This window comes from Tyto alba, unplaced genomic scaffold (genome assembly GCF_018691265.1).
Source record: "Tyto alba isolate M040663 unplaced genomic scaffold, T.alba_DEE_v4.0 Super-Scaffold_6, whole genome shotgun sequence".
Taxonomy (NCBI): domain Eukaryota; kingdom Metazoa; phylum Chordata; class Aves; order Strigiformes; family Tytonidae; genus Tyto; species Tyto alba.
The window spans coordinates 22414017-22429802 of record NW_024881327.1 but is presented as its reverse complement, the minus strand read 5'-3'; the positions used below and the strand labels follow the sequence as shown (position 1 = coordinate 22429802).

General features: G+C 38.5%; 1 long non-coding RNA gene across 1 annotated transcript in view; it reads left to right on the top strand.

Annotated features, from left to right (window-relative positions):
- Positions 1–11494, top strand: part of LOC116963184 — a 163542-nt gene extending 152048 nt beyond the window's left edge. Inside the window, exon 3 of the long non-coding RNA XR_004408007.2 lies at positions 11408–11494. This is a non-coding gene — a long non-coding RNA (uncharacterized LOC116963184). The remainder of the gene's footprint in view (positions 1–11407) is intronic.
- Positions 11495–15786: the final 4292 nt, after the last annotated feature.

Below are 15786 nucleotides of genomic sequence, written 5' to 3'. Positions count from 1 at the left end.
TAAGTATAAAGAATGTTATAATGAACTTACTGAAATCAGTGAGTCTACGTATGAAGTCAGTAGTTCTCAGTGAGATGACAAATGGGCCATGGAGGTTAGATCCTCTCTCTTGGACAGAAACATTAGAAAGACCCTTCAGGCTCTCATGAACTCCAAGTCTTTCAAGGCACCCTAGACCATTTCTTCATATATGATACAGGACCCCTCTTTCTGCCCATGTCGGAGCCATCCTTTGCTGTTCCTGTGGCCTCTTCCATAAACATTTTTCTTCAGTGATGTGAGTTACTAATAAAAAACCATTGCTCCTTTCTTTCTGCAGGGTCTCTCTTACGTGTTTCTCCTCACTCAGCTAGTGGCTCAGGTGTCCTCCTGGCCCTCTCCCTGCCTCTGCTGTCATATGCCTTGGAGTCACGTGCGATTTCCTTGCCACCTTGGCAGTAACTGATCTACTCTCTTCTTTCTTTTGAGGAAATCCTGCCCTCAGGAGAGATTTAAGGATATAAAGTAACCACCTATTGCACAATAATTTAGATTGTAGTTGTTAATATTGTTTTTATCAGGATGTCTCCTAGAGCAGAAATTCATTCCTGCTCAGGACACAATACACTACAGAAAGGATGGACATAGTATCCACAAGTATCAAGTTTGTTTCGCCATGCTTAGTTTCAATATTGGATTAGTGTTTGGCAAAACAAATATATGTAAATGAAATTTCTGACATTTAGTTTAGAAGTCATAGTACCCCTGACTGTAGACTTCAACAAAGCCTCACAGTAGGACTAGAGTAGACTGATACTCCTAGTGTAAAAGCCAGGTCTGCAGAATTGAACAGTTCTCGCAAAGATTTTAATGAACCAGGATTTCTCTCCATATATGCAAGGGGACAGAAAGAAAGAATCTTTCTTTTATCCTGGGAGTAGGGGAAGAGCAAGGGAGAAGAAGCATAAACCTATTCTTCCAATATTCTTTACTTAATATTTATGTTGTAGAAGTGTTTAGAGGTCCACCAGGCCAGGCTTCTGCTGTGCACAAATTCTTACTTATATAGTCAAAGAAAGTCAGTACCCAGATATCTACTGTCTACAATGCCTTGATACATGGACTCCGACTTGTGGGAATGCATCTGTAGTATCTCTGTGTAAAGATATATATAAGGTATTGCTGTTGTATCTTTCTACATGGTAAAGTGAGAAGCTGAATACAGTGTATTCTTCTGGGTACTCAATCTAGAAGTTTAAATAACACTCCTTGAATTGGTTTACTGATGATGTGTACTGGGTCCCTGAGAAATTTTCCTACGTAATACGGCACTGAGAAAGCTGGCAAAAGGATTACGCACTGGTCTTGTTTATAGCCTCTGATATAAGTGGTGCCTGTTCCAATGTGTTACAGCATGGAAATTTTCTTCTTAATAGGGAATTACAGGAAGCAAAAATTAGATAATTTCTTGAAGGTTCTATAATTACACTGGGGACAGAGAAGATGGTATATAGGGAGCACACAGCTATTTGATGTTAAATTTCCTTTGTGCTGAACCCCATCCCCTACATGCCTCCAATAACCAACTGAAGTGAGAGAGAAGTATGTAAATTATGATTTCCAAAAGACATGTGAGATTTGGGCCAATTTTTACCCCTTTTAATGTGTCTCATTTGAGGCATGCAACAGCTTCAAACATTCTTGTCATGGAAGATTGCATGTAGAGTAACTGGAAATTACCCCATTTATTTCCATTTTCAGGTCTCAGCAATAACATTTCCCTTGATTCTCTCCTGCCCACAAGATACTGCTTTCTGGAATAATAATTTTCTGGCTTCCACCAGCAGACACATATGCTATTGCTTCCAATCTCTCAGTTAAAATCACTGACTGACAGGTCTGACAGAAACAAATAGCAGGTGGGTTGATAGATACTGTGTTTGGATTTGCTTTAAAGTGCTTTATCTCCCTCTTTTTTTTTTTTTTTTTTTTTTTTTTTTCCCCCCTGGTTCAGCACCTTTTCCTATATAATCATTAAGATCACAACTTCCAGTTTGCTGGGTATGTAGTCATGGGTCACTATACTAATATTATCACAGCTGGGGATATAATTTCATGTTACTTCCCTTGGAATATCATGTACTCTTGCCTATTTTTTTTATACTTCTGTATCATATTCCTTTAATTCATTTACAAAGGTATGTTTTCCAGTTTTCTTTGCTTTACAGTATTGCAGGATAGACCAGCAGCATGCCAAATGGCTTCTAGATCTCTGGCTATTTTAATTCTCTTCTCAATAGGTGCACTTTTGTAGATGCCAATAGATCCCACCTGTGCCCCAGCTGAAATATTAAAAATGACACAGATTAAGACTACATGTTAGTAGAAATACCTGGGGAAACTTGGGCAGATCTGCTTTTATAGTCTGCTGGCTTCTCTTTCCACCCCAAGAGAAGGGACAGCTGGGCAGACCACAAAGATCCTTGACTTCAGAATTTCTCACCTCTGTGCATTGGCACAGAGTTCAGATTTGGGAAGTGAGATCACAGTTGGTAGTATTTGTCCACTTTTTACAGCTGCTTTGTTCCTGATCATAGGAAAGTTTACTAGAAATGTTAGCCTTATCTCTGAAATGAACATGTTTTTCCATGTATTTGCTGATATCCTTTATTAATGAAGGAATTACAATTGTATCAGAGATACTTTATGTTGAAATTAAACTCTGGAGGTAGGTGTGAGGCATAAACCAGTTACTCTGAGACTGATCTAGGTCAAGTAAATAGATGTTTTCTGTGCACAGTTGCCAAAATCCATCTAAAATGATAAAAAGACACACTGTGAAAAAAATAGTAAAACCTGGTATTAATATCAGCTAATTTTTTTTTGCATAGCAAATTTTTGCAACAGCTAGTGAAATACCTTACCTGGAATTAAGGATTAATATCTCTATTTTGCCAAAGGAGGAACTGAAGCAGAGAGCATTTAACTGAATTCTTCATGATGACAGATTAAATCAATGACAAGAATTGAATGCAAGTGTCATGCTAAACAGAGGTCTGGCTCTATGTTACTGGGATTTCTGACAGTGGAGATCTGCCATAGAATGAAAGTGTAATCTTGTAATCTTTTAATGTTTGGAGCTAATCATGGTCTTAGTGCCTCCATGAGAGAAAGAAGGGAACTGGAATATGTATTGTTTACTATGCATTTATGAAGAGATTGCAGTTTTCTGATATGAGTGTCCATTTGGGAGTCTGTCTCTGTGTTATGTCATGTCTTGTTCCTCCTTGTCACTACTTCAGCAAAAGCCAGAAGATGCATGGGGGTCATGCTTGTGAGTTGTTTCAGTTCAAATTGCCAACATCGAGGAAGTCACACTCATGCATTTTTCATTGCTATTACACTGATAGATTACCTTCTGCTCCAAATGTCTGAAGAGGTTATTTCAGAAAGAGACAATTCTTTTCTAGATGCTTAACACTTCCAGGCATTTCACATGTAACAAAATAAGTATTCTTCATCATCATCTTCATCAGGATGAATCTGTGGATTTTAGCTTTGTGAGAGAAGTGGGCTTGAATTGTGATTCAGAGTACTGCAGTCCTTTCCCTGGGGTAGAGGAAGCTTCTTGGGGAGCCCTGGTGGCTTGTTTTTGTTTCCCTCCTGCTTTACTTCTGTTCTGATTAGACGGCCTGCCATGTCTTTGCTTTTTCAATTTTAAGGATCATTTAGTGCTCAAAGTGGTGGAAGTTCAGTTCTAAAACCTAAAGGTGATAGGCTAGGGAGATGTAGCAGTGGGTTTATGCTGTCCTGACAAAATTAGATGGAGGGGGGATGAAATGGAAGAATAACCTACCAAAACACTTTCCTTGAGGATGGAAAACCTGCTGAAGTGGAGAAGTCTGGCACCTTCCTTGTCAGCCTTCTCCCTTTGAGGTGGAAAACCCAGGAGGGTGCAGGACAGGTCAGTGTATGGTAAGGTAACAGGGAATTGTAACTGTGAAGAAAGGAAGGCTGAGAATTTGTTGATGGGATAAGGAAGAAAGAAGCACAAAGTCTAGATAAGGATCAAAGTTAATATACTTACCCAAATCTCTGAATCTGCTGAGAGTTCGTTCACAGGCAGTCCATCTGTCCGAATCTGCCTAGATCCCTTTATAGGAGCTTTCATTGGTATAGATAGAAGCTGTGTTACCAAACGTGGCAGTGCTTAACCCTGTGAGTATTCATAAGAAAAAAAATTCACTCTGGGAAGAAAGTGTGAAACTCTTTGGGATTGTTGTGGTTTGAGCGCAGAGGTCAACTGAGCACCACACAGCTGTTCACTCACTCCTTCCGCCTCAGGAATGGGAAAGAGAAAATGAAGAAAAAGGCTCTGGAATCGAGATAAGGACAGGGAGGGATGGCTCACCCATTACGATTATGGGCAACAGACTCATAAGGGGAAGAAAAACAGAACATAGATTTAATACAGACACTAACAACAACAACACTTAATGGACAGAGTAGGACAGTGAGAAGCATTACCACATTCTTGAAAACACCTTCCCCCCACACCTTCCTTCTTCCTGGGCTCAGCTCTGCTCCCAGTCTCTCTACCTCCTCCACCCCAGCAGGGCAGGGGGCAGGAAATGGGGGTAACAGTCAGATAGCTGCTTCGTCCTCCTTGGGAGGTGGAGGGACACACCACACATTCTTCTCCTGCTCCACGTGGCTCCCCCCTCACGGGAGACAGTCCTCCATTAACTCTCCCCAGCATGGGTCCTTCCCACGGGATGCAGCCGTTCCCATGCTGCCCCGATGTGTCACCCCCACCTCTTTCAGTCCTCCCAGTGCCAAACCACAACAGTAGGTGCTTCTTCCCACAGAATCCCAGCCTCTGAGTGCAGACTACTGCTCCGGTGCGGGGTCCTCCACAGGCCGCAGATTGGCCTCTGCTCCACTGCAGACCTCCATGGGTGGCAGGGGGGTGGCCCTGCCCTCTCAGCACAGGCTGCAAGGGGGTCTCTGCTCCGATGTACCTTCCCTGCTTCCTCCTCATTCCTTCTACTGACCTCAGCGTTCTCATAGGTGTCCTCCTCACATCTTCTCCTTACAAGTCCTAGCACCCTCCCAGTTTCCCCTTCTTAAATATCACAAAGCCACAACCTCTGTTGCTAATTGTTTTGGCCTTGGCCAGAGGTGGGTCTGACTTGGAGCCGGGGGAGCTTTAAGAAACTTCTCACAGGGGCCACCACTGCAGCCCCCTCCCCTGCTACCCAAAACCCCGCCACACAAAGCAGCACAGGGGTAATTTACTCTGCTGGTCAGTCAAAAGGCGAGTGTTTCACTTCCCTCGGTTGCTTTGAGACACCCAGGAGGAACTACTACATTATTAGTAACCCACTCACAAAAATGCAACATTGGAATGATTTTTTAAAAATAGCACTGCCATTAGCTCTGTGTAATAGCATCCCCCCCTGAAATATCCGGGAGGATGTGGAATCAGCAATTGCAGAAAGTGAGACCCTTATGTGATCAGATATTACTAAAGAGGTAATGGGCATTTGTTTCTTCATTCTTTACAGCGGCATTTTACTTTATGTTGTTTAAAAAACTATCTGTGATAAACTAACTATAGATGCACTTTTGAATGGAGCTGATATAGTTTGAATACAGCTATTCCAAAAACCAGTTGTCATTAGCACATCACATGTATTGGTGGACTCAACCAAAAGGTGAAGCATAAGATGGACTTAATGAGGGAGACCTACCAAATATTCTGTCCCTTGTAACCAGCTCTCACAACTGGCTTTGAAAAGCACACTGGGTACTCTCTCTGCTGTGCTTTCTAAGACAACAGGATTAAATAGTCAACCATTTCTGCCTTGGTCAATCAAAGCACTTAAGCTCACTGTTTAATGTTATGGAGAGAGAAATGCTGAAGTGTCTGTATTCACACCAGGATGTGCAATACCTGGCTGGCTAGTGGGTTTCTGTTGTCTTTGTGGTATTCTAGACTTTTCCATGGTGAGTGACATTAAAACAGCACTGTAGAAAGAACTTTTGAGTATTCTATTTATTTATTTTTAAAAAATTACTTCTTAGGCTAGCGAGAGATTCTGGGACTCTTGTTTGAATTATTTTTTCCATGATCATTCATCTCAGGATTTGGTGAGATCAATAATAATGAAAAAATATATGAAATCTGCTGTATTGTCATTAGACTCTGGTTGTGTATATATATGTGTATGCATGCATGTTTGTGAGTTTAGCTGAGGACATCTTTAGTTAACAATTACGAGACCTTTTAAAAAATGTTAGCAATCAGAGTGTCCTGTTTTAGTGTTCCCTTTTGGCACAGAAAATAAAAGCTGATGCTGACAGGTGTAGAGGGTAACAAGGACTCTAGATCATAAACCATCAGATTCAAAGCTGAAATAAATCTTCAAGCCAGAAACTGCAACATAAAATAGTTAATTATTTTTAAAGTACTTTAGACACCTATAAAACTGTATAGAACTTCTCCAGAACAATATAGAAGTTTTTCTTCCTTTGTTAACAAAGATAAACATTTATATTTAGTTGCTTTGGCATTTTTGCAGGGCAGTTTGGGGCCATCTTATTAACTAAGATTGCAGTCAATTATCTGCTTTATTGAGTATTTGTTTTCATTTGAGTGATCTTTGCACTGCTTGCCAGATAATTTTTATGTGGTGAGGAAACTCATTAGAGTTTTTACTATACCTGCTTGCTACAGTCTTGCTCGTCTGAAACTGAAAAATCCAACTAACGTGATCTGAATTTGATTGGAGCTGTAAACCAGTGCATCTACCTTTGCTTCATTAAGATGTGGAAAAGCATGTGTTTGTTTTCATTGTAATTTATAATTACTTCTTTTTTTTTTTTTTTTTTTTTTTTTCTGCTTGATGAAAATTAGAACTGGCCTTTATTCTGACATAGAAAATACAGCATCAAACCAACAACTTTATTTTATCGCATGAAACAGATGGTGAAGATCACAGAGATTTCCAAGAAAAGACAGTGTAATTTAAGTGCTAAATTACCCTTGCTGCAGAGCCTTACCTCTAGGAGTTAATAGGGGATACAACTTTATGGTATATTTCTTGTTCAACTCTAGGCTTAGCTCACGAGAGGCTCGGAAAAATTGAATCTTTGCTTCATATTGTTGTTTAAAGTGTCAAAATCAGGCCACAGTGTAATCATTGCGAGCTTCACAGCTGATTTTAGTGGGCTTTCAATCACTCAGTGGTTTGTGCAATTTATTACTGTGTATAAAGTAAGTGAAGAAATAAAGTGATCAGATGGAGAATTCCTGAGCTATTGAAGCCAGTGGCAAAGCTTTCCCTGATACACCAAGGATAGTTCAGCCTTCTTCTGAGCTGTAGTGTGACAATCATTCTGGGTCTTCAAAGGTATTTCTCATTTTAGGAGGTGATAAACAATAGCTTATTTTCCTTGGGGACAAACAGGAAAGCAGACTGTGTACAGCCAAGCTTTAAGGACAACAAAATATAAGTTTTTCATGCTGTGAAGTGCCTAGAATCCTGGTCTCAGGGTAAACGGAGTTTGTATTTAAGCATGTATTTTTTTAACTGCTAGGAACTATACCCTCTAATGCAATCTGGTTATAGGCAGGTTCCCTTGTTCCTTTGTTGCCCAAGTCACCTTTAAAAGTTAAAAAAAAGGATAAGTGCTTAGACATAAACATCCTGGGAAAGTGAGAATTCCAAACTGTGCAGTGGTTGGTAGTAGAAGCATGTTCTAGAGCCTCACAGAAAACCATTCTTGTCCTGGGAAAAAGAGTCGATTTTTAAGGAGAGGTCCAACATATTGCTAGTTCTCAACTGCTGCAGAGGACATGCAGGCAAAGACCATAAACCAGAAACTAAACATGCAGTTTGTTAGATTTGTGCTCAGACAAGTGACCACTGTGTGCTACAGAAGAATCAGTTCAGAGTCAGGTGGGCACCTCGTCACAAGATGTTTTCACTTAGGCGCCCACCCGTCAAGCTTCTTTGTCAGTAACTGGTAAGAAAATGTCAAAAACTGTCAAGAAATTTGGAGATACGGCTGCATTCAGTGAAGTCAGACTATATGCACCCAGCTAAAATACTGTTTGCAGCTGAGTGTCTGCAAATAATTATCCTGAGGAGAGGCCAGGTTGATTTAAAAACTCTGATGGATTACTTCTTGTGGTTTGTGATGCATCCTGTCTAACTGAAGTAGCTTGCCATTTTCAGTAAGCCAGAAGCAATATTGGGTCCTGTAAATATAAAAATAAGAGCATACCAAAGATCTTATCAGCAATCATATGTGTGTTGGTGGCTCAGCTTTTGATGCCATTGCAGCTGAATTTTTTAATCAGAAACCTGTTAGGGCTCCTGCCAGTTCTCCTGCCTGACCTCCTCAGCAGGCTCCCTGTCACCACTTTGGAGTGGAGGATTCCAGGTTTCCAGGTCAATGGTTCTCAGTGGTTTACCCATCACTTTTATACTGAGAGGTTGTAATAATTTGCCACAAATGTATAGACTGATTGAATTGGGATTTTCTGCTTTATATGTATTTTTTTGAAACATAACGAATGTTACATTTTTTGTTGCATCCAATTATAATTAAGATTGGCTTTTAGAAGTCTGCTAGGAATCGTTCTACATTTGCGTAAGTGCAACACCTTGAAGTGAATTTATTTTTCTTATTTAGAGAGTGTGTCCAAGACTTTCCAAACTTAGTTTGAATTTATTCAATTTAACTATAGGTAGTTGAAACACCTAATTTAGGAGCATTATCTACCTATCTCATAAAGTTCCCTTTCTGGTTAGTATAGACAGAGTCCAAATAACATCTGAATTGCTTTCTGTATCTGGATCCCTTTCCTTATAGCAGAAGAGAAGCCTGGAATGAGATTAAGTGACAGAAGTTAGGAGGCATAGGTCTATGCCTAAACTCAAATGTTTGTGTTTAGATTTAGATACCTGATTTGTTAGCTTGATTTTCCACTCTGCTGAGCACTCGGTGGTTTGTAGGGGTCTTATTTTTATGTTCTGACTAAATCGGCGATTTTCATCTAGTTGCTTCGATAAGTCTGCAGCAAAGATGTGAAGAATGGATGGCAGAATCACCACTTTTGAAAATCAGACCACTGACCTCTTTTTAAACAGTTTTAGAACCTTAGCTTTAGTGATGTAGCTTGGAAAATCTCTGATAAAGTTGCAGTTAGCATGTGTAAAGATCATCAGATTACATATAGGTGTGTATACAATCACATTGAGTTGACCAATAGTTTCTTTAACCATTTATTTCAGGGGTAGGATTTCGTTAAATGAAGTGTAAAGTTGTTCTTAGAAATTATCTCCACCTTTTGCTTGACTTTACGGGATGGAAATAAAAAGATGGCTTGTAGACATTTCTAACACATAAGTTTTTTTCTCTAGTCTTCGTTCACCTGCGAAGGTGACAGGATTGCCAGTTACCTTACAAGTACCTGGTCCAGTTTCTGTATCTGTTAATTTGGAAATGGAACAGTCAACAACAGGACTCTTGTTGGGACTGCAGGCAAAGATACTACTTAATGCTGTATATGCTCCTGCAATATTCTTAAATAATAGATAAAATTTTAGGGAATATAGGATTGATTTGAAACTCCTAAAGTCGATGGGAGTTTTTCTACTGAGTTAACTGCAAACAATTTTGGTGACTGAATGATAGTGAGTCTGAAGTAATGAAAGGGTATGAACAAGTCTGTTTTAAAAACAGTCTGAAGTACACGTGCAGTTATTATTCCACTCCCATTCATCATAGGCAGTTTGCAGTAAGTGACTTTTTTTTGTGTGTCAGTGAGACTTCTTGTGAAATGGCATGTTTAAATTGTAGAACGGCAGCAGTGCTCTGAAAGTTGCTACCAGATAACATGGTTGCATAGTTTCAAGATCGCTCTTTGAAGGAGACTGAAGCTTTGCTGAAATTACAGAGAAGTTTAGTTTTAATTTCAGTGGGGTCACAAGTTTCTACTCCATTCTTGTAACTTTTATAACATCTATTCAGTTTATCAGTGATTTTGATGAAACTAATGACAGGCCGGAATTCTAACAACTGTGTAAGCTATTTACAATACACTAATATTGTTATTTTCTTCTTCTTTCCTCTGCTGCCAAATGATTAAATTTCTGTAGCTATGGAGTTACCTCTCCAAGGTTGCATGCTATAGACTTAAAATGGCTTGTTAGAAAAAACAACCGCACCAATCTCTTAAAAGAGTCTAATGCATTGCACTGTAACCAAGTCCAAATACATGTATGTACTTTTATGGGATAACTTCAACAATAGGTACCATCTGCTTAATGTGTTCATAAAACCAAATATTAATTTCCTGGTAAATCAGTTGTAAACCAGAAAGTATATTATTATTGCAGTAATTTTTGCATAAGATAAATGTCTCAGTGGCTCAGAAGGTTAAAGTTTAGAATAAGAGCTGGCATTTACTTTTCTCTGCAATTTGGCTAAAATTAAATTGTCCGATCATGAATCCAAGTCATATTTTATCTTTCATTAAAATAGAAAAGACCTGGAAACAATCTGTAGACCACCAGGATGTCTGAAAGTTATTTTCCAGTTATAAAAATAAACTGGACTTGAATTTATTCACCATCTGTCAGTCTTCTCTTCCTACCAAGTTGCTGAATTTTCAGACAGGTTACTTGCAATGGTAAGGAACAGCTGTAGGAAGCCAGGATACCAAGATTGCTCTAATTATATTGAGACACAGAGCAGCTTTTGGAAATTTGCAAGAGTTCAGTTACAGTGTCTGGGGAGGGATATAACGTTCTCAGGATTCTCAAGAATGCACACATTTTCTGCCGTGTCTGAACCTCAGAGGGTTCATTCAAAGGGGATGGAAATTAGCAGAGTGACCTTCCCTTGCTTAATTGTCCTCTGCATCAGAATCTGTGTGCAGGGATGGGACCAGTACAGCTGAAGCAAGAGACAGTGTTAATCTTATTAAGGTAACATTTGGTGTCAGGAAGAATGTTGCTTTGCCATCATAACCTTTGGGGATCTACTGACTTTGACTGTCATTAGTGGTATGCTATTATGTTTCAGAAAGGGAAGCAGAGGGTGATTTTTAGTACATGAACGAAGTGATGTTGATTGTTTGCAGGTGGGTGTGCCATGTCACATGTGTGTATGAAGAGGCTCAGATTTACCAGCAAGTTATCTCTCACTCCCTTCAGGACACACATGTAATAAAATTAAGGTCACCTCTATTGCAGAGAGGGACATAATCAACCTGTTTGTATTCTGAGGCACTTTTTATCTTATAATTATTGTAAAGATATGTCAATGTTAATGCACTCAATAAACATGGGGGTAACTACATTTGAAAAAGCCCAAATCTTATTTTGACTAACTGAGATTCTTATTGACGCAGAGAGATGGTTCAAAAGTGACTTCTCCTCTCAAGAGTGAAACAGGCAAAGAGAAGGCTGAAAGGCACAACAGAAGAAGCGTCTCTACCTGTATCCCATAATGGATTTGACTTCAACATAATAACAAGTTAATGAGCCAAAAGGCTTTGAGACCAAATCTATCTGACCTTCAGCTGTAATAATGACAGGTCAAATCTCCTTGGAAACCATTAGAAGCATAGATGGAAAGCCTATTCCCATATTGCACACTTAAGAAACAAATGGAAGAAAATTACTTTACAGAACGAATGAAATGAAAGAATAGTTAAGGAATTATTTGAATAGTATTTTCAGCTTGAAGATAAATGATTTTTGTATATGTCTTTCATCTTAGTTCTTTTATTTGAACAAAAGCAGCTTAAAATTACCATGAGATATTCAGGAAACTACTGACAGACTTTAAGACTTGCTATACCAGAATACGGAATAAAAAAAGGAGACATGAAGTATGAAGCCATGATGCCTGTCAGACTTACAGAAAGACCGAGCCGTGTACCAAATTTATGAAACAGTGCAAATAACTTCCTTACAATAAAATTGGAAGGATATATCAGATTTTTCCTAAACTTTGTAAGCATGCTCTTTCCCAAGGCCTTGCAGCACAAGGCTGTCAGTTCCACAGCTTCAAGTCCTGTGCAATTGAAAATATGTATGAGGAGAAGCTAGATGTCTGGCAAATAATATATTCTCATATTGTCCATTTGTGCTACTGTTACTCATGGTTCTGCTATGCTGGTTGTCCTGCTTGCAGCAGAGGACTCCTGTGAGTATGTGGGCACAAAGGCAGAGGAACTGGATGCCTGACGTTTTATAAAAATCTAAGAGGACAAGTCATTATTAGTACATTAGAACTACATCTCTGTTCTTCAGTGCCCTTGGTATCACTGCTTGGCATGGAAATTCTGACCCTATTAACACTGCCTGAGTCTGAGGTTTATTTTTGGAAGCTTTTAAAAAACAGCTGGGGAGTATCTTTCACTTTTAGTCATATACTGTGGCTTCTTTTTCATGTCTTAAAAGTTAAAAAAGTCCCAGGGCTCTCATTGGCCTTATGTGACTTCCATATTAAGACATCTGTGTTCCTAATCTTATCTACTTTTTGCAGGAGATAAAAATGGCCAAGTGGTACCTCTATTTGATACATTTCAAAAAGCTTGGTTCACATCCCAATTCCTCTTCAACTTACCTTTTTCAATTCACAATTTTGTGGGCTTCGCTAGAAAATTAAAAATGTATCCTCAGCCTCCATACTGTGTGCAGTATTTAATCACAAATAATGACACCATGTCTAGCTTATTGCTGAGTGTTCAGGTGTTTTTATTGTGTAAGGCTTTGGGGCAAGGCTATCTGAATTTCTGAGTATTGTACTACAGAAATCCACATTAAAATGAAGATATTCTGTGCTAATCCAGCAGATCTTTGCTGCTTCCCCTTAGAATTTCCTCCAGGAAATAAATAAATCACCATGTTACAACAGGACCTTTCTTCCTGGAGTCTTATACTCAGAAATCACCCTCTCAGCTGCTCTCAAACCTCATCCATACTTGTGTTTCCTTTATTCCTGTATTTTATTTTTATTTTTTACATTTATAGAAAAAACCCAAAAGTTAGATCAGTTCATGTCTTATGGTAGACATGGATATCAGGTTTCCGTATCTCCTCAGTTCCCATTCTAGTTCCCTACTTTCTGGAGTGATGCTTCTAAACTGTTATGCATGGCCATACTAGTGCACATACAAGTCTTTCTTGAAGTATTAAAAAAATGCATTTTTCTCTTTTTAGTAAAAGTGCAAAATCTTGCTGCAGGAAAGACTAGTCTCAAAGTATTATCATCTTTCTTGTGCTAATCCTAACAATTCGAATAACCCTTAGATTTGTCATCTGATTGTGTGAAGCTTACCTATTAATAATTCATAAATTTTCTTGGATATACTTTTCGCAACACCACTGAATGGGAATTTTTCTTGCTAAAAAGAAATAAATAGAACACCATGATCTCAAAGGAGAGAAGAGCTCCTGGAGCCAGCTTGCTGGGAAGCAGCTGAACAGTAGCCAAAATTAATTTGTTCTTTAGTTCTTACTACTCTGAAATTCCCTACTACTCAGAATTCCTTTGGTGATATTTGTTATCCTTTAACACACTTATGACAACTTCAGATGACATTTTCAGAGGTGATAAAAGAAATGAACTTCTCAAACCCCACTAACTTGTAATAGGAATTATGGGAATCGAAGTGTTTTTTTTTCAGGAAACAAGCTTTTCTTTGTGAAAACTACCTGGATTGACTTCAACCTCTTGAACAGTTAATTTTTTGGCCAATAAAAGAATAGGGAAAACCTATGTATTTCAGCTCAATTTTGTCAAAATGAGTCATATCTAATTTGGTTTCAGAATTCAGCTTCTTTTGAAGTAATCTAAATTTATTTTAAAAAATTAAAAAAAAATTTAAAAAAGCAGAATGGGTAATATAACCCAATATCTCCTTTTTAATTTTAACAAATGTTTCGAAGTGTTTTGTTTTGTTTTATTTTATGGGATCAACAAGAAACCTCCCCAATACAGTTATTCGCACAGGAATGTGTGCCCAAGTCATTTAGACTCACTGCAAAAGTTCCTGGCCAGCAGTAGCTGCTTTTATTGGAAACAAAGTTACTGTGTAAGGATTATTGTTGATTTACCTTAATTTGGTTTGTGGCCTCACTTGAATCAGTGCATATACAAAAATCTCTGTGACGTTGCTGGCAAGACCAAAAGATAGATGACTGGAAGGAAGCCTTTCCTTAGTTAATGAACACATGGATAGACTTCAGTTCTACTAAAGGACCAATCCTGTGGACAACTGACACACATATGGTATAAATTCTAGAGCGCTCCTTCTGTTTTCAAGTTTGGATACCAAGACCAGCTGGCAATGAAGAAGAATTGTCAGATAAGGCTTGTCTGTGAAATCAGTGCTCAGTCAGATGAAAGCAAGGCAGATTTCTTTAACGTTCTGAATGGATAACTTGCTAGATTATTTTGGCCAGCCCTAATTTATTGCAACTTTTTATCTGGCAGTTTATTGCAGATTCTTTTCTCTACCAGCTCATTCAAAAAAGTGTTTCTATTGACTGCACTTTTCTAACTTGGATTGAACAGGCCTCCAGCCACCCTCCAAGTGAAGTACAATTGGATGATGTTATAATTTACAGTTCAATTTGACTCCAGCAGCCTTTCTGATTTGACACTGATAGTCTTAAATCTCAGAAGTGATCATTTTGATGGAAAATACAGTGAAGTGGAAGATGGAAAAAAAGGCTAGAGCTTGAGCCACAGTCACAGATTTATTCTGAGGTGAGCCAGATAGGTTATTATGAATAGTTTGTGCCAAGTATAATTTCATATACTTTGTAAAAACTGCTTCCATAAGCAAATGGTGGAGTAAACTTCTTATAGCTAGGTATTTTTTAAGATTCAGTTTTGTGACAAGCCAATAATAATATTTATTTATTTTGTGGAAAAGTCTGATTTCATGGTCCTCACTGAACTGTGGGTAAAATTATTTCTGTAAAGTACATTATTACTCACTCAGTGCTGAAGTCTTTGATGAGTGTCTTGAAAAACTTAGTGTGGGAAAAGACGTGACAGACTATCCTGCTGCTGCAGAAGACAAATTTGTTCACTCAGAAAAGACTGACCAGCTGAGACATTAAAATGATTGCACTCCCATAACTGCCTGGGAAGGGTCTGCTGTTGCTTCCTGGCTTTAAGGGTTGTAGGACAGTGGTCTAAATCAAGGGCATCATAAAAATTTTCCTAAGCTTGTTTTGATGAGACATTGTTAGAAGTGAAGTACTTGTTTTGTTGCTCTATTTATACTTCATTGGATCCTGTCCTACTATAAATAACAAATTAACAGTTGCTTTTTCAGATGAAGAAAGAGTTAATTTTCTTGTTTGTTCCTTCTCACCATTGGTTTTCCTTTGGCCTCCCTGCTCAGTCATTTGGCCTAAGATCAAGAAATGTATGTAGAAGGCATTGTTCAAACTGGGCCTTTCATGAGAATGGCTTAAGGAGGAAATAAGGTCCTGGTTTATAACTTAGACACTAAATATAATAGTTAAAATCTAAAGGAGAGATTCACTGATACCACTAGTTGATTGCAATCTCCATATATCTTCTTTCTGCTTTGAGACAATTCTAAATTTGTCAAAATCAATATCCCTTGTTTGTCTTTCTCTTCACACTGTACTGCTCCCTGTTAAACTTCTTTGAAGAACTGGTAGTGGCTTCTGGAGATTTTACTTTTTTTTGTCTTCCTTTCCTTTTTTTTTCTTTTTAATATATTTAATATTGCTCAGG